The following is a 24,929-nucleotide window of genomic DNA, read 5'->3' as shown; positions in this document are numbered from 1 at the left end:
CATGGAAGGCCTGTGCTGTGTCACATGCACAGAGCTCTGGGTCTTTACCACCTCCTTCCAGTTAGCTCACCTCCACTCCACTCTATAAATGCATGGGCAGCCACACCTTGAAACTTACCTTCAGGCTTAAGTGTGTCAACTCCAGTATCTTAGACTTTTAAGCTTCATCTCTTTAATTGACTTCTGTCTCCAATTTTCAATCCCCTATTGTGCTTTAACTTACCAGCCAATGGAGAGTAGTGGAAACGGCATGGATTATACTATCAGACCTGACCCTGAATGCTGGCTGTATCATTCTATGATTGTGCACAAGTTATGTAAACTTTTCACGCTTCTATTTTCTCCATTGTAAAATGGTGCTAATGTTACCCATGTTAAAATAAGCATGCAATAAATATTATCTTTCCTCTGCTTTTTCCAACCCTCTTCCCTTCCCTTCCATTCCCTTTCCTTCCATGTCTTCCCCACAAAAGCTCAGAGCTCCCTGATACTTCCTTTTTGTTTTTTAGTCATTTCTAGCTTAGTGTTTCTCTCAGTCTCGCCTGGACCCTGAGATTCACATTTCAACTCTGTACTCAATAGCTCTTGAGATTATGTCCCTCAAATCTCTGCCATACTAACTTTGATAATCCTTAGCCCTGGATAAATTAAAATATCCATTTACTCTGGTTTGTTCAGTGTTGATGGCTCAAATCACATGGCAATACTTTATACTATTTTTTTATTGCAATTGAGCCTTGACACACTTTGGCTGAAGTAAACTAACAGTCCTTTCCTGAATCATTTGTTAGTATAAAGCAGTTGACATTCAATGGGACTAGAAAAGGAGGTAGGAGGCACAGGAAAAATGACTTTTACAGTTTATCAAGTGTTTCATAGAAGAACTTTATTTTTTAACAAAAAAGTCTATTGACCATACTGATGACCCCCAAATTATTCTTAGCTAACTTCAATAGAGCCCTGAAAGTTGCCTGACAATTCTTTTCTTCTTTTCTGGTCAACTCTTTAACTTATTCTTCAGTCTGGCACTTCTTTTAATCTCCTACTCTTCATAAGCTGCCAGTTCCACTCCAAACTGCATAAGCTGCCAATTCCACTCCAAACTTCATAAGCTGCCAATTGCACTCCACTCCTTAATTTTAGCCATTCTGATAGGTTTGCAGTGTTACCTGAGTTACTTTACTAAGGATGCCATAAGAAAGTATCATACACTGGATGGCTGAAACAATAGAAATTGATTTTCTCAGCTTCACTGGTGAATTCTACAGAACATTCGAAGATTTAATACCTATCCTTGTCAAACTCTTCCAAAAAATTGAAGAGGTGGGAAATCTTCCAAACACATTTCATGAAATCAGCACTACCCTGACACCAAAACCAGATAAGGACATCACAAAAAAAGAAAATTACCTATTTTCTAAGGCCAGTATCCTTGATGAAAATATGCAAAAACCCTCAACCAAATATTAGCAAACTGAATCCAACAATATATTAAAAAGATCATACACCACAATCAAATAGGATTTATTCCACAGATGCAAGAATGGCTCAACCTTTGCATATCAGTCAACATAATACACCATATTAACAAAATGAAGGATAAAAAAATCATATGATTATCTCAGTAGATGCAGAAAAAGCATTTAATGAAATTCAATGTACATTTATGATAAAAACTCTTAACCAAGTGGGTAAAGATGGAATGTACCTCAATACAATAAAGACCGTATGTGACAAACCCACAACTAACATACTCAACCATGAAATACTGAAAGCCTTTCCTCTAAGATCAGGAACAAGACAAGGATATCCACTGTCACCACTTTTACTCAACATAGCATTAGAATTCCTAGCCACAGCAATTGGGAAAGAAAAAGAAATAAAACATCCAAATTGGAAGGGAAGAAGTAAAACTGTCACTATTTGCATATGACATGACACTATATATAGAAATTCCTAAAGATTCCACCACAAAGCTATGAGAACTAATAAATGAATTCAGTAGATTCTCTGGATACAAAATCACTATACAGAAATCTGTAGCATTTCTGTACACTAATAAATAACTATAAGAGAAATCAAGAAAACTATCAATTCACAATTGCATCACAAAGAATAAAATACCTAGGAATGAATTTAACCAATGAGGTGAAAGATCTGTACATTGAAAACTATAAGACACTGACAAAAGAAATTGAAGAAATGGAAATGGAAGGATATCCTGAGTTCATGGGTTGGAAAAATTAATTTTGTTAAAATGTCCATACTATTGAAAGAAATATACAGATTCAGTGCAATCCCTATCAAAATTCCAGTGGTGCATTTCACAGAACTAAAATAATCCTAAAATTTGTATGGAACCTCAAAAGATCCCAAATAACCAAAGCAGTCTTGAGAAAGAAGAACAAAGCTGGAGATATCACGCTCCCTGATTTTAAGCTATACTACAGAGCTATAGTAATCAAAGCAGTATGGTACTGGCACAAAAACAGAGACACAGAACAATGGAACAGAATTGAAAACTTAGAAATAAACTCACACATATATGGACAATTAATATATGACAAATGAGCAAAGAACACACAATGGATAAAGGATAGTCTCTTCAATAACCAGTGTTGGGAATACCAAACAGCCACATGAAAAAGAATGAAACTAAATCGCTATCTTATACCATACACAAAAATTAACTCAAAACGAATCAAAGGCTATGTTAGTTTTAATTGATTTATTTTTATTTCTCTTGCCTTGAGTAGTTTCTTCATACAAATTCACTGACCAGAAGATGTGAGGAGATGTTCTGCATATCTCTGAAGTTCTCTTTCTGTTCAGCTCTCTCCTCTCTGATACTTTGCATGAGTAACTTTCACTGCCTTGGCCTTCCTGGACTTCCAGCTTTATTTCTTCAACTCATGGGGACTTCTGGGCTCCACTTGTGTTCCCCTCCCTGTATTATGGCTCCCAAACTCTCTCCAGGCATCATATCTCAGCTCATTTATTTCCTGTTTCTTAATGATGACTCGCCTTCATTGCCTAATGTCTAATGTCTGGAAAGTCATTTAATAAAAAATAGTTTGTCCAGCTTTTTAGTTGTTTCAGGCAGGAGAATAAATTTAGTCCCTATTATTAGATGTTGACAATTAGGTAATATAATACCTTTCTAACATGTAATACTCTTCTAGTTCATTTTAACAAACAAACAGCAACAATGACAACATACATATTGAGACCCTATGTGTCAGGAAGGGTATAGGATATTGGTGACAAGAATATGAAGAACTCATAGGCTCATTCCTTAAAATGCTCAGAATTTATTCTCTTTGTGTCTTTGAATGGATGGATTCCCACAAAAAAAGTATAGGGGAACCCATCTTTTAAAATCCACACACGATTATGTTCCCTTTAAAAATTCTACAGTGCTCATTCAAAATACTAAGTTTACTATACTTTTCATGGCATATAGTGTCTTTGATTTTAGCTAAGTATCATAACTATCTCAGCTTTATCTCCCTCAGTGAATTATAATATCTCTAGCATATTTGTTACTATATTTCTTCAGTATCCAGCAGAGAACCTATCCAAAATAGGCATCCAATAAATATTTGAGTGAATACATTTACCTACTGTAAGAATGGAGAAATGATCAATACAAGAAAAATGGATTACTTTAAGTAAAAGAAAAATGAGATGTCAAAAGAAGAATTAGTAATTGGGTAGGTCAAATGGTCCAAAAAGGACAAGGAAGACATAGCTGGAACAGTGAAGGAGGGCTGGGATGAGGTGATGAGGATGAGATGGGAGAGTATGCAAAAAGGTTACCAAAAAACCCCTCAAAAAACAACAAACAAGCAAACCAACAAAAAGTCACCCCTACCCCCCCAACAGGAACAGAAAAAATGTAAAGAAAGGATGGAAAATTTGAGGTGATAAAGGCGGAGGAAAGAAAGAGACATATAACACGACCAATAGGGTAAGGAGAAAAATGAACAAAAGTTTCATTTGTAACCATCTCTCTACTACTGACATATAATTTATTGAGCTTACTAGAGTTATTGCCACTTTATTCTTTAGTAACTCAGTTATAAAACAAGAGTAACAATAATTATGTCCTTATTCCTAAGGATTTAGTCAGTGTAAGTATTTTCTATAGCTTATGGGATAAAGGCCAGGAAATGATTTATGCTTCACAACTCAATTTCTGGTTGAGTCTCTGAAATTCAGATGCCTCTTCCTTTTTTCTACGAAAAAATATAGTTTAGTTGAACACGATTTAGCCTTGGCCTTTTTCACCCAAACACTTAGAGTAAGAGCTGTGTTGAAATTCATGATACGATTATCTATAGTAAGGCCATGATTCAATGACTGTGTTCACTGAAGCACTAAGATTTGAAACAATAAGAAGTACAATTGCTAACGCATCTCAAGGAGAGGCAAATTAAAAATTGCCTGAAAAGCTAACAGTTTGTGATCCTGAGAATGAAATGCCTCAAGAAATGTTCTGGCTATTATTAATTTTAGTTTTGTCATAGGACAGACACTCTAGATAGACAAAACCATTTTCAAGGGAAAACAATCTGGAAATAAATAGGGATGTTTGGAGAATTGCTTTATGGCAGAAAAGACTGGCTACCAATTTGAGTCTAAACAAATCCAACTTTCTCTGTGTGGGAAGATGAGTTCATAGCAACGGATAAAATAATGTCCTTTGTGAATTACCTTGGCCAGTTATGATCTCAGCTGTTTGCCCCAGTAATACCCTCCTTCAAATGACCAGGCGTATTGCCTGGGAAAGTGAGATGATGCAGACGAGCCCTGGTCCTGAGCCTGCAAGTAAAGCCCAAATCCCCAATTCTCCCTGGAACTCCTTGGGAGTTGAAGCTGCTCTCTATTCAACCACAGACACAGCATTCTCTTTACAGAACAACGTGGATCTTAGCAGAGCTCAAGAGGCCCTTGGTGACCTGGCTGAAGCCTACTCACCACTTCTCCCATGTATTATGTGCTCCAGCAACAGTGAACTACTTCAGTTATTGTATAGGCCACACATCCTCTTTCAGACTTTCAAAGCAGCACCATCTCTGTTTTCTGCTTAGAAGTCCCTTCCCTTCCCCTTTCCCATCACTAGGCAGACAAATTTTTATTTGTCCTTTGAGACGTCTCAAATGCCACTTCCTTATCTCAACCTCAGCTGCCCCCCACCCTGTGTTCTTGGATACCCCCACGAGGCAGTGCTCAATTAAGACTCTTGAGGCCCAACCAAATAAACAATTACGCAGCCCCCCTTTACGTATAGTACAAATAAAATACTACTAAATCTTAAAATAAATAGAAAGGAATTTTTGAAAGTTCTGAGCTTTCCCAGATAACCTCAATTCTTTTTCAAAGATATATCACATCCCCCTGTGAAGATCATGTCTTATCAGCCTTTGTGCTTATCTGTTTAAGTGACTAGCATATAGTAGGTGTTCACTAAAGGCTTTTTGAGTAAAAGAATGAATCCTTTTACATTTTATTTGTACTTTAATAGCCTTTCTCTCTTTTTCTGAAAAAAAAAAAAAAAACCTATTTTCCTCACATGTTTTTTTCCTTCTTTATGTAATATTATTTAATGAGGGAAATATTTCAATAGTATAAACCTTAAAATGAAAGGACAAAACAACCAAAAAATAAGGAGTGGATAAAATGTGTCTTTAACTTCTGGGATCCAAAATCTTCTTTGTATTCTATAGTCTTGAAAGTAGTTCCTGACTGAAATTCTTGGAGGGCGAATGCATAATTTCACAATACTCCCATCCATCATTTTACCATGCCTAAAGATTATCATCGTCATCATTATGATCATTATTACAATATACTTAAGGGGAACATTCCAGAGCAAGGAATTATGTTAGGAAGAAAACAAACCCTTTTGGCAGATTGGAAAGGAAACTGAGCACCTTTGAGGTGGGTTGAGAACACTGAGAACCTTAGAAGGTAGAGGAGGAGGCGGGGGCCAATGAATGTGGGGCTTGATTACAGAGTATCTCTCTCAACTCATAGTGGAGAATGACACCACAGATTTTTTCTTTTAAGGAGTCTAGACTGCTCTGATTCTGCTAACACCTTCGGACTCCATGCTTGAGGTCCTACTGCTTCTCCCTGGATATGAAACACTGTAATAATAAAAACTACTATCTATTAGGGCCTTATTATGTGCCAGGCAAGGTTGCAGGCATTTTACATGTACTAACTTACTTAATTTTCATAAAAATCCTATGGCATAGGAACCATTACAGTTTCCATTTTACAGATGAGGAATCAAGTATAATGGTTGTAAATCTAGGCAGGATGACTCTAGATGACTAGATGACTAGATGCCTCTAGTCATCTGGTCACTCTAGATGACTCTACTTTAATCCCTACACGATTAGCCTTGTGTCTTTTAAATGGAAGTTGGAAAAGGCCTTAGAGGCTGCGTAACCCACCTTCCTTACTGTGCAGCCAAGGAGTGAAGTCTGGGAAGGTTAAGTGATGTATGTGAGGTCACTCAGTTAGTGAGGAGTGGAGTTGGATTTGAACCCCAGCAGTGTATATGGTAGCCCTTGCCCACACCTTTGCAGAACCTGAGAATGATGCTTGACCATTAGCACTGTGTGGCCAGGTACAGGAAGACGGGCCAGGGATAAAGATCTTAAGCTGTAAAAGGACTAACCAAAGCTCAAGGCCAGAATGGACTTCAGATTTTCTCACCCTCAAACATTCTTTCCACTACACACTCTGTGTCTCCTGTATGACCCATTCAAATTTCACCTCAAACCCCACACTTGCGATTTTTTACTCATTCTAAGATCTTTGTGCAAATCCTGCTGATGAAGGAAGCCATGAAAGGATACTACCCAAAGACATGCAGCTATGTAGTGGAGGACCTGGGACGTGAACTCAAGTATATCTGATTCCAGGCCCATGATCCTCATTGCAGATGATCAGAAGCAAAGAGAGGTCAAGAAATAACTGCAAGCATTTAAAATTCAACATTGTTTAATAAACACCTAAATCACATTAAATAGAAGTAGATGATTGCCATTTATGCTGCCAATTTGTCCCTCGATTTATAGTCAAGGAACTGAAACCTAGTTCCCCAAAGTCCAAAAACAGAACAGTGCAGTGGGTTGTTACACCTGAGGCTGAGGAAGTTTTACCATATGACTGGGCTGCCAGAGGGGTGAGTCGTATTGTTAAGAAAATTGTGTGTGGTCTCCCTAAGCAAAAGCTGTAGGTGGAGATGGGCTTTGCGTGCAGAAAGAGGGTCAGACATACCACTGACCACAGCAGCTCAGTGCATGAGAAACTGAGAGGAGCAGAGCTGAGCACAAGCTCCTAGCTCGTATTTATTGATGTTCAACAGGAAGTGAAAAACTTGTGCTGCTCCTTGGCCAGTGCTGTCAAAGCGGCTGAGGTTGCCTGAGTGGTTCAGCAATATTTCCCAGCATCTGCTTCTTATAGCCAAAATATACGGGAGTTTAAAATCTTTCCCACGTCTTCTCTGTCAGAACTATAAGATATATCTTGGAATTTTAAATTTCTTCAGTAGAAAAGTATAATTCTAATCATTTAAAAAATGTGCAACGTTTATATTGCAGCAATAGAAATGTACTCAAGTGCTTTTTTAGTTAGAAGAGAATATGATGAGTTAGCTGAAACTTAAAGGTGCATATTCCACGTATGGAAAATGAGAGAGCTCCATGAGCGTGAGTGGAAGAACTTGCAGACCTCTGCACTTAAAAGCAGATGAGCTGTATGATTGACTACATGGGTATAGCAGCAAGTATTCCCTGAGCCTTTCTATTGTCCAGGCACTAGGCTAGTTTCTGTGATAAGAAAAAGATGACCAAAATGCATTCCCTTCTCTCAAGGAGTTAATGGTCTAGCAGAGGAGGTGAGACATATATACAGCTAACCTTAGGATCAAGTCATGATGTGATTTTCCTCTACCCAGTAGAGAACTTAGTATTAGCAAGTACTAAAGGAGTTCAAGAGAGGGAGAAATAAGCCCAATGGGTATCAATTAACATTTGAGCCAGGTCTAGAAGTGGGGGTAGAATCTTGGTAGATAAAATAGGGCATGAGTATTTCAGGAACAGGAAGCAGTCTTGGGATTTTCTAAACAGATGATTACATTGTCTGTATAACAAGATAGTTTTGCCCTCTCTTTTCTAATCTGGATGCCTTTTATTTCTTATTCTTGAGATTTACACTGACTAGAGCCTCCAATACAGTGTTGGGTGGAAGTGGTAAGACATATTTCATTTTTTTTCAGATCTTGAAGGGAAGGCATTTAGTCTTTCACCTGTTAAGTATGATGTTAGCCATAGTTTTTTCTTATATGCCTTTCCTCAGGTTGAGGAAGTTCCCTTCTATTCTTAGTTTGCTGAGAGTTTTTATCAGGAATAGAGTATTACTTTGTCATGTGCTTTTTCTGTGTCTACTGAGAGTGGCATATAGATTTCCTTTTTCAGTCTGTTAACATGGTGAATTACATTGGTTACATTTTGAATTGATTTTTGCATTCCTAGAATGAATTCCATTTGTTTATGATGTATTATAATTTTATGTATCAGTGGATTCAACTTGTTAAAATTACGTTAAGATTTTAGCATCAATGTGGATAAAGAATACAGTTTTCTTTTTTGTAATATCTTTATCTGGTTTTGATATCAGGATAATATTGGCCTTATAATAAATTCCTTCATCTTTGATTTTCTGGAAGAATATGTTATAGAATTTGTATTATTTTTTTCCTTAAACATTTGGTAAAATTCATCAGTAAGTCATCTGAACCTAGAGTTCAGTTTTCTTTGTAATGGTATTTTTAATTGAAAACTCAATTGCCTTAAGTTTATTGGAGGCGGGTTGATTTTTTTGAGGCTTCCTTTTAAACTTAGTTAGGTGGGACCTGGGAAACATTTAGTATAGGGCTAACTTTGCCCCACTTCTGAGGTAATACCCTCTCCCCAGCTCCCTGTGAATTATGAGTTATTACACTCTAGTGATGAGAAGATGAATTATTCTCAGCCTTGTGTGTACTCTAAGAATTATGTATTTTTATTCTTTTGGTTGATTTTTTCCTGATTCTTGCGTAGTTTCCTCACACACGTGAGCTGCTCAGTAATCAGGACCCTTTGCATATCTTTAGAGCCCTTTCTCTATGCAGATCTCTCTTCTCTGGTGCTTTGCTTTGTTAACCCTAGACACCCTGACTTTCCCAGGTCCCACCTCCACCTCCTCTACTCAGTGAATTTGCTGGGTTCTACTTGTCTTCCCCCTCCTTATGATTCAGTCTAGAAACTCTCCCCAGGAAGTAAGCTAGGGAAATCATGTAACTCACTTGCTTTTCCTCCCCTCTCTCAGTGGTCACTGTTCTGTACCACCTGATATCTAATTCTGACAGCTGATACTAAGTGTATTTTGCCTGGATTTTTAGTTGTTTTGGATGAGAGGATAAGTCCAGCTCTCATTACTTTATGCCACCTGGAAATGGAAGTTCCAGTGTTCTTTCTACGCCTAAATGTCACTGCTAAGGCATTTTTAAAAATTGAGGTATAATTGACGTGTGACATTATATTCATTTCAGGTGTGCAACATAAAGGTTTGTTATGTGTATTTATTATGAAATGATCACCACAATAAACCTAGTTAACATCTATCACTATACATAGTTTCAAATTTTTTTCTTGTGATAAGCACTTTTAAGGTCGATCTACTGTCTTAGCAACTTTGAGATATGCAATACAGTATTAGTAACTATAATCACCATGTTGTACATCACATCCCCATGACTCATTCCAAGACATATGGACACATTTTCATATGTACCTGACTGTGATATGATTTTGAGACTAATATCAGTTCTTCAGCTTTAACCTATGTTACCTAATAGTCCTAGCCTAAATCGTCTTGTTTCCTTGTAAATACATGGTTGGGCCAGAACAGTGACGTTAAACTTTTTATCTTCTTCACAGAGGAAGTGAAACTACAGAGCTTCCCTCTGGGAGTGATTCTCAATAAGTGGGGAGGAGATGGGCATTCATTATCTTTAAGGGATGGGATGAAGGGGATTATGTACCTTGGAAAATGGGTCTTTAGTGGGACGTGCCGTTCTCTGAGCCAACACTTTCTGGAGTAGATGACTCAGTTCTATGAACATCTGTTGAGCAACTTGAATATATATGGAGCCATGTTTAGGTCTGTGAGAAGAGCAAGTATTAGTAAGACTTGTTTCATATCCCTAAGTAGTGTAGAATATATGTGATAATATCAAAGTTCTAGTTCTAAAAATGGTTGGAAAAGTATTATATCAGTTGGGATACTGTGTAATTTGTGTTAAAATACTAGAACATATTGCATTAATAAAGTTTCTTTCTAGGATCCCAGATTTTAAAAAGCACAGAAATCCAAGGGGTACACGTTATGGCATTTTGCATTGCCAACTAAAATCTGGAAGAGTTCCTTAGATCTCTGGGAACTGATAGACAATTTAATCCATGGAAAATGATTATAGATTTTTGTATTTCTATATTTTATAAATTTATTTTCAAAATACTTCTAAATCTTAAACTAAATCTTTGATATATTTCTTAAATATATCAAAAGTATATTTACACATGTTTAGTGGAAATTCACAGTCAATGATATTTATTCATAATTCATTAATGCAAACGCAGGAAATAATTTGTTTGTATTATGCCTTAGAGACAGGTAGATATTGACATCAGTTTCCCCAATGAACTAGAATAGTTCAGTAATTTTCCCACTTAGTAGACTTTTTATTTCTTACCTACATGCATTTAATACAATTAATGCATTTATGGATTAGCCGTCCTAGACTGTGAAACAGTTGTTCCAGAAATCCCACTAATCACTAATTACTGTAGATCCTTTCTGGAAAATCATTTTCAATGTGCAGACCCAGGGGCTTCTAATCTGGTTAAAGGATTTCCAAGTGGGATATTCACTGCTTCAGCCAATCTGTACAAACTGATGATGATGTAACTAAGTGGCACTGAAATGTAATCAAAATCATACGCACATAAACAGAGACTTGTGGATTTATACACATTTTCTGGATGTGAATGAAAAGAATTGTTGAAGTGTGAGCTGGCAACAGACCAGCTTTGCAATCTTACCCAAACTCCTTACTTTCTCTTGCTTTACTATACAAGTATATAGTTTGCACTATATTCTGATTTCTGTTTTACATTTTTCAGTTTTTCTTCATAAACAAGATGTCTTACCTGATACAAGAGGAGAGTTTAGCTCCTCAGGAAAACTAAGGCTAATTCTGTGCTGTGACCATGGGTCAAATACAGCAAATATAATACTTGGTACATGCTGTCCTATGGCCAGAAGGTGAAGATTTCCTATCCTCAGTGTGCATTTGAATTACACAAAGAAGTTGTTAAATGCAAATTTTCCATCCATGTCTCAAAAGATTCTGATTCAGTAGGTGTGGGGTGAGGTGCCCAAACTTGCATTTTTAACAAAATTTTTCAAGTGATGCTAATGAAGGTCCATGAAGGATTTTGGACCATTTTAAAAGAAATACTGGAATAAAACTTGGTTTTCCAAACTCTCCTCACTGCTCTATACTACCTTTGTTTAAAATCCAAATGTTTTCTTTTTCCAAACAAACAAACCAAAACCAGATGGTAGTATTCACTCTTTGATATTTTAATTAATAAAAAGTCTTCTTTCGGGGGGACCTTCAAGATGGTGGAGGAGTAAGACGTGGAGATCACCTTCCTCCCCACAAATACATCAGGAATACATCTACGTGTGGAACAACCCCTACAGAACACCTACTGAATGCTGGCAGAAGACCTCAGACTTCCCAAAAGGCAAGAAACTCCCCACATACCTGGCGATGTGGCTGACAGGGTCTTGGTGCTCCAGCTGGTCTCAGGCCTGAGCCCCTGAGGTGGGAGAGCTGAGTTTGGGACATTAGCCCACCAGAGACCTCCCGGCTCCACATAATATCAAACGGCAAAAGCTCCCCCAGAGATCTCCGTCTCAACACTAAAACCCAGCTCCACTCAACAACCAGCAAGTTACAGTGCTGGACACCCTATGCCAAACAACTAGCAAGACAGGAACACAACCCCACCCATTAGCAGAGAGGCTGCCTAAAATCATAATAAGTTCACAGACACCCCAAAACACGCCACCGGACGCAGTCCTGCCCACCAGAAAGACAAGATCCAGCCTCATCCACCAGAACACAGGCACTAGTCCCCTCCACCAGCAAGCCTAGACAACCCACTGAACCAAACTTAGCCACTGGGGGCAGACACCAAAAACAACAAGAACTACGAACCTGTAGGCTGTGAAAAGGAGACCACAAACACAGTAAGTTAAGAAAAATGAGAAGACAGAGAACTGCACAGCAGATGAAGGAGCAGGTAAAAACCCACCAGACCAAACAAATGAAGAGGAAATAGGCAGTCTACCCAAAAAAGAATTCAGGGTAATGATAGTAAAGATGATCCAAAATCTTGGAAATAGAATTGAGAAAATACAAGAAACATTTAACAAGGACCTAGAAGAACTAAAGAGCCAACAAACAATGATGAACAACACAATAAATGAAATTAAAAATTCTCTAGAAGGAATCACTAGCAGAATAACTGAGGCAGAAGAACAGATAAGTGACCTGGAAGATAAAATAGTGGAAATAACTACCACAGAGCAGAATAAAGAAACAAATGAAAATAATTGAGGACAGTCTCAGAGACCTCTGGGATGACATTAAACTCACCAACATTCGAATTACAGGGGTCCCAGAAGAATAAGAGAAAAAGAAAGGGACTGAGAAAATATTTGAAGAGATTATAGTTGAAAACCTCCCTAACATGAGAAAGGAAATAGTCAGTCAAGTCCAGGAAGCACAGATAGTCCCATACAGGATAAATCCAAGGAAAAACATGCCAAGACACATATTAATCAAACTATCAAAAATTAAATACAGGGGCTTCCCTGGTGGCGCAATGGTTGAGAGTCCGCCTGCCGATGCAGGGGATACGGGTTCGTGCCCCGGTCTGGGAGGATCCCATATGCCGTGGAGCGGCTGGGCCCGTGAGCCATGGCCGCTGGGCCTGCGCGTCCGGAGCCTGTGCTCCGCAACGGGAGAGACCACAACAGTGAGAGACCCGCGTACCGCAAAAAAAAAAAAAAAACTCATGTACCACAGTGTTCATTGCAGCTCTATTTACATGGAAGCAACCTTAGTGTCCAGCAACAGATGAATGGATAAAGAACATGTGGCACATATGTACAATGGAATATTACTCAGCCATAAAAAGAAACGAAATTCAGTTATTTGTAGTAAGGTGGATGGACCTAGAGACTGTGATAAAGAGTGAAGTAAGTCAGAAAGAGAAAAACCATATGCTAACACATATATATGGAGTCTAAAAAAAAAAAAAGGAAAAATGGTTCTGAAGAACCTAGGGGCAGGACAGGAATAAAGATACAGACATAGGGAATGGCATTGAGGACACCTGGAGGGAGAAGGGTAAGCTGGGACGAAGTGAGAGATTGGCATGGACATATATACACTACCAAATGTAAAATAGATAGCTAGTGGGAAGCAGCCACGTAGCGCTTGGAGATCAGCTCGGTGCTTTGTGTCCACCTAGAGGGGTGGGATAGGGAGGGTGGGAGGGAGATGCAAGAGGGAGGAGATATAGGGATATATGAATATGTATAGCTGATATACTTTGTTATGAAGCAGAAACTAACACACCATTGTAAAGCAATTATACTCCAATAAAGATGTTAAAAAATAAAATAAAATATATTTGGAAGAAAAGAAGTCTTCTTTCTCCTTTTCCATACCTTACACATTCCCACCCCACTGGTCTACTGGATTTAAAATTTATGACACTGTTGTATTATGCAGAACAAAAGGAATAGGCCAATAGATACTCTGTTTAAAAAAATAAGAAAAGTTAAACTTTTCTTTTTCTTTTTTTTTTTTTTTTGTGGTTCACGGGCCTCTCACTGTTGTGGCCTCTCCCGTGGCGGAGCACAGGCTCCAGACACGCAGGTTCAGCGGCCATGGCTGACGGGCCCAGCCACTCTGCGGCATGTGGGATTTTCCTGGGCCAGGGCACGAACCTGTGTCCCCTGCGTCGGCAGGCGGACTCTCAACCACTGTGCCACCAGGGAAGCCCAAACTTTTCTTTTTAATGCTTAATGCTATGGTTATACATCTCCACATTTCTGGAGTTAATGTAATAAACCCCTGCTAGACTCTAAAGGAGTATGGCCTTTCCCCCAACTCCTAAGTCACTCCTTCCCAAGGAGGCAGCAAAGTACCTGGCTAACAGGTCACTTGGGGTTATGTGTCTCAGTTGGAGGAAGGTAATATATTAAAATCCTTATGGGAATTCCCTGGCGGTCCAGTGGTTAGGACTGCATGCTTCCACTGCAGGGGGCATGGGTTAGATTCCTGGTCAGGGAACTAAGATCCCACATGCCACGCTGGGCAGCCAAACAAACAAACAAAAATCTATATGTAATAGGGAGTTAGTCTCCCCTCCTCCTCCATTCCCAACGTGAAGCAGACATTTGGGTAAATGCGATGCGTCTGTAGATTCACTTTTCCCTTGGATGCCAGGACTGAACTAGGAGTGGGGAAAAAAAAGTACTTGCAAGTCCAGTTGGTCCTCACACTAAGCCATATCCTCCTAATAAGGTTACAAGCAATGAGGGGAATATAGTTTTTATATCCACGTATCTTAACTCCTGTTCCATTTCTTAATGTTTTTAATTTGAGTGGGGAAAAGCGAGCGTTATTTATCGATCCTTACCTCTTAGGCCACAGTGCTTGGCAGACTGAAGCACGCTAATACATTTTGCGTGTCTCTCTTTAAATGGATCTTTCTCTAAGTCATTTTCTATCTATTTACATGGTCATGTAAACTTGTTTATCATACCAAAATGTACACTAATGAACCAAAGTATAAATTATTTGAAGTCAGTGAAAAAGAGCAGTTTGCCATTCTAACACATGCCAGAAAAAAGGCTCTACACTGTTGAGTACATGTGAATGATTTTGAACTAGCACTAGGCAGTTTAAACTGAGGCACCAAACACAAGAGTAATGAATTTCTGGCAGTCTAAGAGAAAGAGAAACACGTACAGAGAGTTCTCATTTTGTATTTGTGTTATGTTTATAAAGCCAAGGCCCTCATGACTAGCCTGGAGCTTGTGGCTTTTAAAGAAGCACAGCAGTCCCCAAAGAAGTTTCTGTTTCATTCATATCTCTTGAAGACATTTAAAGGGGTTTCATATGTATGGCCTATGACAATTCTTAACTATCTTGTCCTCTCCCTTTCTGTAGCATTCCTATCTCACAGAAGCATTCGTGTCTCCTAGCCCAGAACTTTCTCATTGGTACCATCCTATCCTAGTCATCTTATCCTATGAGCTCCCTCTCTTTTCACTGTGTCTTTCCAGAAATGCCCCTGGCCCATCACATCTCCCTGGAATGTGGCTCCCCTTGGAGTGTGGTTCATCCTTTTTCTGGATTGCTTGTGGATTTTGTTCTTTGTCCACTTGGAGTACAGAGAAGGGAGATGAAGGCTAAGCAGGCAATCCAGATAATTTTCTTTGGGGAGTGTGTGGGGGGACATGGCAGGAGTGAAGGGAAGATGTGGGGAGGTCGAGGGAAAATTTTGAGCCTCTACACTTAAGTAATGTTTCGGTTTCATCACCTTTGTTCCATGGAAAATCATCAGAACGATCTATATGCACTATTAGCAGAGCTGCCTATCTTCACAGAGAAGCATTTATGGGTTGACATTTTAATTTGAAGGGTTCACTTTTATGAAGTACACAATATTTTGCTGGGCTCCTGAATGAATATCTATTCTTAAAGTTTCAGACTTTGGGAGAAGGAGGGGGCGGGAGAGGAATCCTTCATTGGATGGGGTGGATCCAGCTCAAACGATGCTGCGACCTGGTACAAAAAATAGATTTGGGTCAACATTTTTCGGATTGTCTACAGATCCTTTTGAAGAATCTGGATCCCTCCTTCCTCACACATACACTCTTTGTAAGTGGAATGTGCAGATAGCACGTTTACTTGTGTTTCCATCCTTACATGTTCTGACTTCCCAGTACTTTGAAAAGAAAATGAAGAAAAATGTTTTCTTTGAAAGCTCCCCTTCCTGAATACCTTTCCTCTCTGCTCTGTAACAGCAAGTTTAGGGCCAGAAGAGATTCCTCCAGGGTTTTAAAAACATCAATCAGTTTCACAGCTGGAGGCAAAACACTTCCCTTGGGGAGCATTTCTTAGCATAAAGCAGAATACTTGGTTAGCCTATGTCAGTGTTAAAAGGAGGAGAACCAGAATTCACTTTTCTATTCCTGTTCAGTTGTATTTTTCTTCACTTTTTTTTTTATTTTTTTTTATTTTTTGCTTTATAACAAATTTAATCAGTTATACATATACATATGTTTCCATATCCCCTCCCTTTTGCGTCTCCCTCCCACTCTCCCTATCCCACCCCTCCAGGCGGTCACAAAGCACCGAGCTGATCTCCCTGTGCTATGCGGCTGCTTCCCACTAGCTATCTACCTTACATTTGGTAGTGTATATATGTCCATGCCGCTCTTTCACTTTGTCACAGCTTACCCTTCCCCCTCCCCATATCCTCAAGTCCATTCTCTAGTAGGTCTGTGTCTTTATTCCTGTCTTACCCCTATGTTCTTCATGACATTTTTTTTCTTAAATTCCATATATATGTGTTAGCATACAGTATTTGTCTTTCTCTTTCTGACTTACTTCACTCTGTATGACAGACTCTAGGTCTATCCACCTCATTACAAATAGCTCAATTTCATTTCTTTTTATGGCTGAGTAATATTCCATTGTATATATGTGCCACATCTTCTTTATCCATTCATCCGATGATGGACATTTAGGTTGTTTCCAGCTCCGGGCTATTGTAAATAGGGCTGCTATGAACATTTTGGTACATGTCTCTTTTTGAATTATGGTTTTCTCAGGGTATATGCCCAGTAGTGGGATTGCTGGGTCATATGGTAGTTCTGTTTTTAGTTTTTTAAGGAACCTCCATACCATTCTCCATAGTGGCTGTACCAATTCACATTCCCACCAGCAGTGCAAGAGTGTTCACTTTTTTCCACACCCTCTCCAGCATTTATTGTTTCTAGATTTCTTGATGATGGCCATTCTGACTGGTGTGAGATGATATCTCATTGTAGTTTTGATTTGCATTTCTCTAATGAGTAAAGATGTTGAGCATCCTTTCATGTGTTTGTTGGCAGTCTGTATATCTTCTGTGGAGAAATGTCTATTTAGGTCTTCTGCCCATTTTTGGATTGGGTTGTTTGTTTTTTTGTTATTGAGCTGCATGAGCTGCTTATAAATTTTGGAGATTAATCCTTTGTCAGCTGGTTCATTTGCAAATATTTTATCCCATTCTGAGGGTTGTCTTTTGGTCTTGTTTATGGTTTCCTTTGCTGTGCAAAAGCTTTTAAGTTTCATCAGGTCCCATGTGTTTATTTTTGTCTTTATTTCCATTTCTCTAGGAGGTGGGTCAAAAAGGATCTTGCTGTGATTTATGTCATAGAGTGTTCTGCCTATGTGTTCCTCTAAGAGTTTGATAGCGTCTGGCCTTACATTTAGGTCTTTAATCCATTTTGAGCTTATTTTTGTGTATGGTGTTAGGGAGTGATCTAATCTCATACTTTTACATGTCCCTATCCAGTTTTCCCAGCACCACTTATTGAAGAGACGGTCCTTTCTCCACTGTACATTCCTGCCTCCTTTATCAAAGATAAGGTGACCATATGTCCGTGTGTTTAACTCTGGGCTTTCTATCCTGTTCCATTGATCTATCTTTCTGTTTTTGTGCCAGTACCATACTGTCTTGATTACTGTACCTTTGTAGTATAGTCTGAAGTCAGGGAGCCTGATTCCTCCAGCTCCATTTTTCGTTCTCAAGATTGCTTTGGCTATTCGGGGTCTTTTGTGTTTCCATACAAATTGTGAAATTTTTTGTTCTAGTTCTGTGAAAAATGCCAGTGGTAGTTTGATAGGGATTGCATTGAATCTGTAGATGGCTTTGGGTAGTAGAGTCATTTTAACAATGTTGATTCTTCCAATCCAAGAACATGGTACATCTCTCCATCTATTTGTATCATCTTTAATTTCTTTCATCAGTGTCTTATCATTTTCTGCATACAGGTCTTTTGTCTCCTTAGGTAGGTTTATTCCTAGATATTTTATTCTTTTTGTTGCAATGGTAAATGGGAGTGTTTCCTTCATTTCACTTTCAGATTTTTCATCATTAGTATATAGGAATGCCAGAGATTTCTGTGCATTAATTTTGTATCCTGCAACTTTACCAAATTCATTGATTAGCTCTAGTAGTTTTCTGGTAGCATCTTTAGGATTCTCTATGTATAGTATCATGTCATCTGCAAACAGTGACAGCTTTACTTCTTCTTTTCCAATTTGGATTCCTTTTATTTCCTTTTCTTCTCTGATTGCTGTGGCTAAAACTTCCAAAACTATGTTGAATAAGAGTGGTGAGAGTGGGCAACCTTGTCTTGTTCCTGATCTTAGTGGAAATGGTTTCAGTTTTTCACCATTGAGGACGATGCTGGCTGTGGGTTTGTCATATATGGCCTTTATTATGTTGAGGAAAGTTCCCTCTATGCCTACTTTCTGCAGGGTTTTTATCATAAATGGGTGTTGAATTTTGTCGAAAGCTTTCTCTGCATCTATTGAGATGATCATATGGTTTTTCTCCTTCAATTTGTTAATATGGTGTATCACGTTGATTGATTTGTGTATATTGAAGAATCCTTGCATTCCTGGAATAAACCCCACTTGATCATGGTGTATGATCCTTTTAATGTGCTGTTGGATTCTGTTTGCTAGTATTTTGTTGAGGAGTTTTGCATCTATGTTCATCAGTAATATTGGCCTGTAGTTTTCTTTCTTTGTGACATCCTTGTCTGGTTTTGGTATCAAGGTGATGGTGGCCTCGTAGAATGAGTTTGTGAGTGTTCCTCCCTCTGCTATATTTTGGAAGAGTTTCAGAAGGATAGGTGTTAGCTCTTCTCTAAATGCTTGATAGAATTCGCCTGTGAAGCCATCTGGTCCTGGGCTTTTGTTTGTTGGAAGGTTTTTTATCACAGTTTCAATTTCAGTGCTTGTGATTGGTCTGTTCATATTTTCTATTTCTTCCTGATTCAGTCTTGGCAGGTTGTGCATTTCTAAGAATTTGTCCATTTCTTCCAGGTTGTCCATTTTATTGGCATAGAGTTGCTTATAGTAATCTCTCATGATCTTTTGTATTTCTGCAGTGTCAGTTGTTACTTCTCCTTTTTCATTTCTCATTCTATTGATTTGAGTCTTCTCCCTTTTTTTCTTGATGAGTCTGGCTAATGGTTTATCAATTTTATTTATCTTCTCAAAGAACCAGCTTTTAGTTTTATTGATCTTTGCTATCGTTTCCTTCATTTCTTTTTCATTTATTTCTGATCTGATTTTTATGATCTCTTTCCTTCAGCTAACATTGGGGTTTTTTTGTTCTTGTTTCTCTAATTGCTTTAGGTGCAAGGTTAGGTTGTTTATTCGAGATGTTTCCTGTTTCTTAAGGTGGGATTGTATTGCTATAAACTTCCCTCTTAGAACTGCTTTTGCTGCATCCCATAGGTTTTGGGTCGTCGTGTCTCCATTGTCATTTGTTTCTAGGTATTTTTTAATTTCCTCTTTGATTTCTTCAGTGATCACTTCGTTATTAAGTAGTGTATTGTTTAGCCTCCATGTGTTTGTATTTTTTACAGCTCTTTTCCTGTAATTGATATCTAGTCTCATAGCATTGTGGTCAGAAAAGATACTTGATACAATTTCAATTTTCTTAAATTTACCAAGGCTTGATTTGTGACCCAAGATATGATCTATCCTGGAGAATGTTCCATGAGCACTTGAGAAAAATGTGTATTCTGTTGTTTTTGGATGGAATGTCCTATAAATATCAATTAAGTCCATCTTGTTTAATGTATCATTTAAAGCTTGTGTTTCCTTATTTATTTTCATTTTGGATGATCTGTCCATTGGTGAAAGTGGGGTGTTAACGTCCCCTACTATGAGTGTGTTACTGTCAATTTCTCCTTTTATGGCTGTTAGTATTTGCCTTGTGTATTGAGGTGCTCCTATGTTGGGTGCATAAATATTTACAATTGTTATATCTTCTTCTTGGATTGATCCCTTGATCATTAGGTAGTGTCCTTCTTTGTCTCTTCTAGTAGTCTTTATTTTAAAGTCTATTTTATCTGATATGAGAATTGCTACTCCAGCTTTCTTTTGATTTCCATTTGCATGGAATATCTTTTTCCATCCCCTTACTTTCAGTCTGTATGTGTCTCTAGGTCTGAAGTGGGTCTCTTGTAGACAGCATATATATGGGTCTTGTTTTTGTATCCATTCAGCCACTCTGTGTCTTTTGGTGGGAGCATTTAGTCCATTTACATTTAAGGTAATTATTGATATGTATGTTCCTATTCCCATTTCCTTAATTGCTTTGGGTTCGTTATTGTAGGTATATTCCTTCTGTTGTGTTTCTTGCCTAGAGAAGTTCCTTTAGCATTTGTTGTAAAGCTGGTTTGGTGGTGCTGAACTCTCTCAGCTTTTGCTTGTCTGTATAGGTTTTAATTTCTCCATCAAATCTGAATGAGATCCTTGCTGGGTAGAGTAATCTTGGTTGCAGGTTTTTCTCCTTCATCACTTTAATTATGTCCTGCCACTCCCTTCTGGCTTGTAGAGTTTCTGCTGAGAGATCAGCTGTTAACCTGATGGGGATTCCCTTGTGTGTTATTTGTTGTTTTTGCCTTGCTGCTTTTAATATGATTTCTTTGTGTTTAATTTTTGACAGTTTGATGAATATGTGTCTTGGCGTATTTCTCCTTGGATTTATTCTGTATGGGACTCTCTGTGCCTCCTGGACTTGATTAACTATTTCCTTTCCCATATTAGGGAAGTTTTCAACTATAATCTCTTCAAATATTTTCTCAGTCCCTTTCTTTTTCTCTTCTTCTTCTGGAACCCCTATAATTCGAATGTTGGTGCGTTTAATGTTGTCCCAGAGGTCTCTGAGACTGTCCTCTGTTCTTTTCATTCTTTTTTCTTTATTTTGCTCTGCATCAGTTATTTCCACTATTTTATCTTCCACCTCACTTATCCGTTCTTCTGCCTCAGTTATTCTGCTATTGATCCCATCTAGAGTATTTTTTATTTCATGTATTGTGTTTTTAATCGATGCTTGATTCATCTTTAGTTCTTCTAGGTCCTTGTTAACTGTTTCTTGCATTTTGTCTATTCTGTTTCCAAGATTTTGGATCTGGGAAATAAAATCTTGGATCATCTTTACCATCATTATTCTGAATTCTTTTTCAGGTAGACTGCCTATTACCTCTTCATTTGTTAGATCTGGTGGGTTTTTATCTTGCTCCTTCTCCTGCTGTGTGTTTTTCTGTCTTCTCATTTTGCTTATGTTACTGTGTTTGGGGTCTCCTTTTTGCAGGCTGCCGGTTCGTAGTTCCCGTTGTTTTTGGTGTCTGTCCCCAGTGGCTAAGGTTGGTTTAGTGGGTTGTGTAGGCTTCCTGGTGGAGGGGACTAGTGCCTGTTTTCTGGTGGATGAGGCTGGATCTTGTCTTTCTGGTGGGCAGGTCCACGTCTGGTGGTGTGTTTTGGGGTGTCTGCGGACTTTTTATGATTTTAGGCCACCTCTCTGCTAATGGGTGGCGTTGTGTTCCTGTCTTGCTAGTTGTTTGGCATAGGGTGTCCAGCACTGTAGCTTGCTGGTCGTTGAGTGAAGCTGGGTGCTGGTGTTGAGATGGAGATCTCTGGAAGATTTTTGCCGTTTGATATTATGTGGAGCTGGGAGGTCTCTTGTGGACCAGTGTCCTGAAGTTGGCTCTCCCACCTCAGAGGCACAGCACTGACTCTGGGCTCCTCAATTTGGGATGATGTGTTGTCTATTCATGTATTCCACAGATGCAGGGTACATCAAGTTGATTGTGGAGCTTTAATCCGCTGCTTCTGAGGCTGCTGGGAGAGGTTTCCCTTTCTCTTCTTTGTTCTCACAGCTCCTGGGTCTCAGGTTTGGATTTGGCCCCGCCTCTGCGTGTAGGTCGCCGGAGGGCGTCTGTTCTTCGCTCAGACAGGACAGGGTTAAAGGAGCAGCCGCTTCGGGGACTCTTGCTCACTCAGGCCGGGCGGGAGGGAGGGGCATGGAGTGCGGGGCGAGCCTGCAGCGGCAGAGGTCGGCGTGACGTTGCACCAGCCCGAGGCGCGCCGTGCGTTCTCCCAGGGAAGCTGCCCCTGGATCCCGGGACCCCGGCAGTGGCGGGCTGCACAGGCTCCCGGAAGGGTGGTGTGGGCAGTGACCTGCGCTCTCACACGGGCTTCTTGGCGGCGGCAGCAGCAGCCCCAGCGTCCCACGCCCGTCACTGGGCTCCGCGCTTTCAGTCGTGACTCGCGCCCGTCTGTGGAGCCCCTTTAAGCAGCGCTCTTAATCCCCTCTCCTCGCGCACCAGGAAACCAAGAGGGAAGAAAAAGTCTCTTGCCTCTTCGGCAGCTCCAGAGTTTTCCCGGACTCCCTGCCGGCTAGCTGTGGCACATTAGCCCCCTTCACGCTGAGTTCTCGCCGCCAGCCCCAGTCCTCTCTCTGCGCTCTGACCGAAGCCCGAGCCTCAGCTTCCAGCGCTGCGCGCCCCGGCGGGCGAGCAGACAAGCCTCTCGGGCTGGTGAGTGCCGCTCGGCACCGATCCTCTGTGTGGGGAATCTCTCCGCTTTGCCCTACCCAGGTATGTGGGGAGTTTCTTGCCTTTTGGGAGGTCTGGGGTCTTCTGCCAGCGTTCAGTAGGTGTTCTGTAGGAGTTGTTCCACGTGTAGCTGTATTTCTGGTGTATCCGTGGGGAGGAAGGTGATCTCCGCGTCTTACTCTTCCGCCATCTTACCCGGAAGTCTCTCTTCACTTCTTTTTAAACTATTTTCCTTCTTCAACTCTGGGCTGTTGGGCTGTGGAACTCCATGACGGTAAGGAAAATAGTCACATCTGGCTGCCCAGACACTGGAACACTAACCAGGGCTTAAGTGCTGCCTCGTCCTCCTTCTCCTAGGCCACGATAATCTAAATCTTTTCTGAAACCCACAAGGGGAAAATAATCCTATAAATTAAGGAAGCTTCTTAATTTCTAGGAAATCTACCTGTAACTATCTGCTGACTCACCTACCAATTTATTTCAGGCACAAACCCATTCATGCACACAGGCACTTCAAATGCAGAACCTCTCTTGTTGGAAGCCAAAATTAGTAGCAAAGTCGGATCCAAGTGGTCGCATTATCTCTATTTTCCTAATTTTAAGGAGAAAATATCATGGGAAAAGGGAAAACATGAAGAGACATATGTGTGCAAGAGCAATCTGGATAACTTGAAGAATTTCTGGAGTAACGAGATGGTTTTTTAAACTTTAGATGAAAGTTTTGATGATTATCATTCAGCCATGATATTTGTGTGGTTTAATAATGGCCATTTTTATATCCTTAATGTAACCAGGAGATCAAAATAGAAGGCTATCCCTTGCTGAGGTTATTTTGTTTTAATAAATCACAATAGGACTTAGTAACCCTTATTTGTGTATGCTTTACAGTATTAATATTTGTCTTAGAATTTGGAAAATGAGGCTGTCCACACTCCCTAAGACTTTAAATGAGTTCTGGTGATTATCTATCTCTGGTGCATTTGGAGGGCAGCTCCAGGAAAGCCCTTTCTAACACCTTTGCTTCCTCAGCATCTGGAGCTTCCTATCTCAAATTTTGTCTGTCTAAAAATACTCTGCTGGCCAGATGAATTGCTATGGGAGTCACCTACTTCCTAGTGTTATTCCTTCCATGTGGGTTTGACTTGAATTTTAACAAGAACTGTTATTTACACCCCATGTGCCTTCTGTGGCAAATAAATTACACCCAAGGATGCTCCTTTGTTTTGCTGAACAAGGCAGTATGTGAGAATGAAATTTGAAGAAACCAAAGAGTATATATTTCTCAACTTAGGTGGAAATCAATACTGGTGGTGATATGAGGGGTCCTCCAGGAGTGACGTAAATGGGAACAACGTGGGGCTGGCAGTGCTGTATAGAGTTGGAGAAGAGAGTTAAAAGAAACAGAGAGGATAGCCAGAATGCAAAGAAAAGCAGAAAGGGGAACCTTCCCTTCTACTTCCTACAAAAGCTTCAGGAAAACCTACTTTGACTTTGGGTTCACAGACTGGATTTGTAGGTTTTTGGGAGAAGGGATTTGAGAGTGAGGTTGCAGCCAAGTGCTGAGAGCAGCCTCTGGGCAGGAGTAGATCAAAACCACAGGCTGCCTTAGGGAACCCGGATGTAATCTGTTCACCTGCACCAAGATATTTGTCTGTCTATCTGTCTATCTATCTATCTATCTATCTATCATCTATCCACCATCCTATCTATCATCTATCTATCTTCTATCTATTATCTATCTATTTATCAATCATCTATCCACCCATCCTATCTATCTATCATCTATCCACCCATCCTATCATCTATCCACCCATCCTATCTATCATCTGTCATCTGTCTATCGTCTATCTATCTATCATCTATCCACCCATCCTATCTATCATCTATCTACCCATCCTATCTATCTATCATCTATCTATATATCTATCATCTATCCACCCATCCTATCTATCATCTATCCACCCATCCTATCTATCTATCTCTCTCAAGAATTAATACAAATATAAAAATTGAATAGCATAGCATTTTTCTGCTATTTGCATAGTATTTCAAAAATAAGGATCTTAGAGTAGTGAATATTAACTCAT

The sequence above is a fragment of the Mesoplodon mirus genome (assembly GCF_964341445.2).
Source record: "Mesoplodon mirus genome assembly, chromosome: 6".
Taxonomy (NCBI): domain Eukaryota; kingdom Metazoa; phylum Chordata; class Mammalia; order Artiodactyla; family Ziphiidae; genus Mesoplodon; species Mesoplodon mirus.
The sequence above is the reverse complement of the archived record's forward strand: the minus strand, read 5'-3'. Positions refer to the sequence as shown.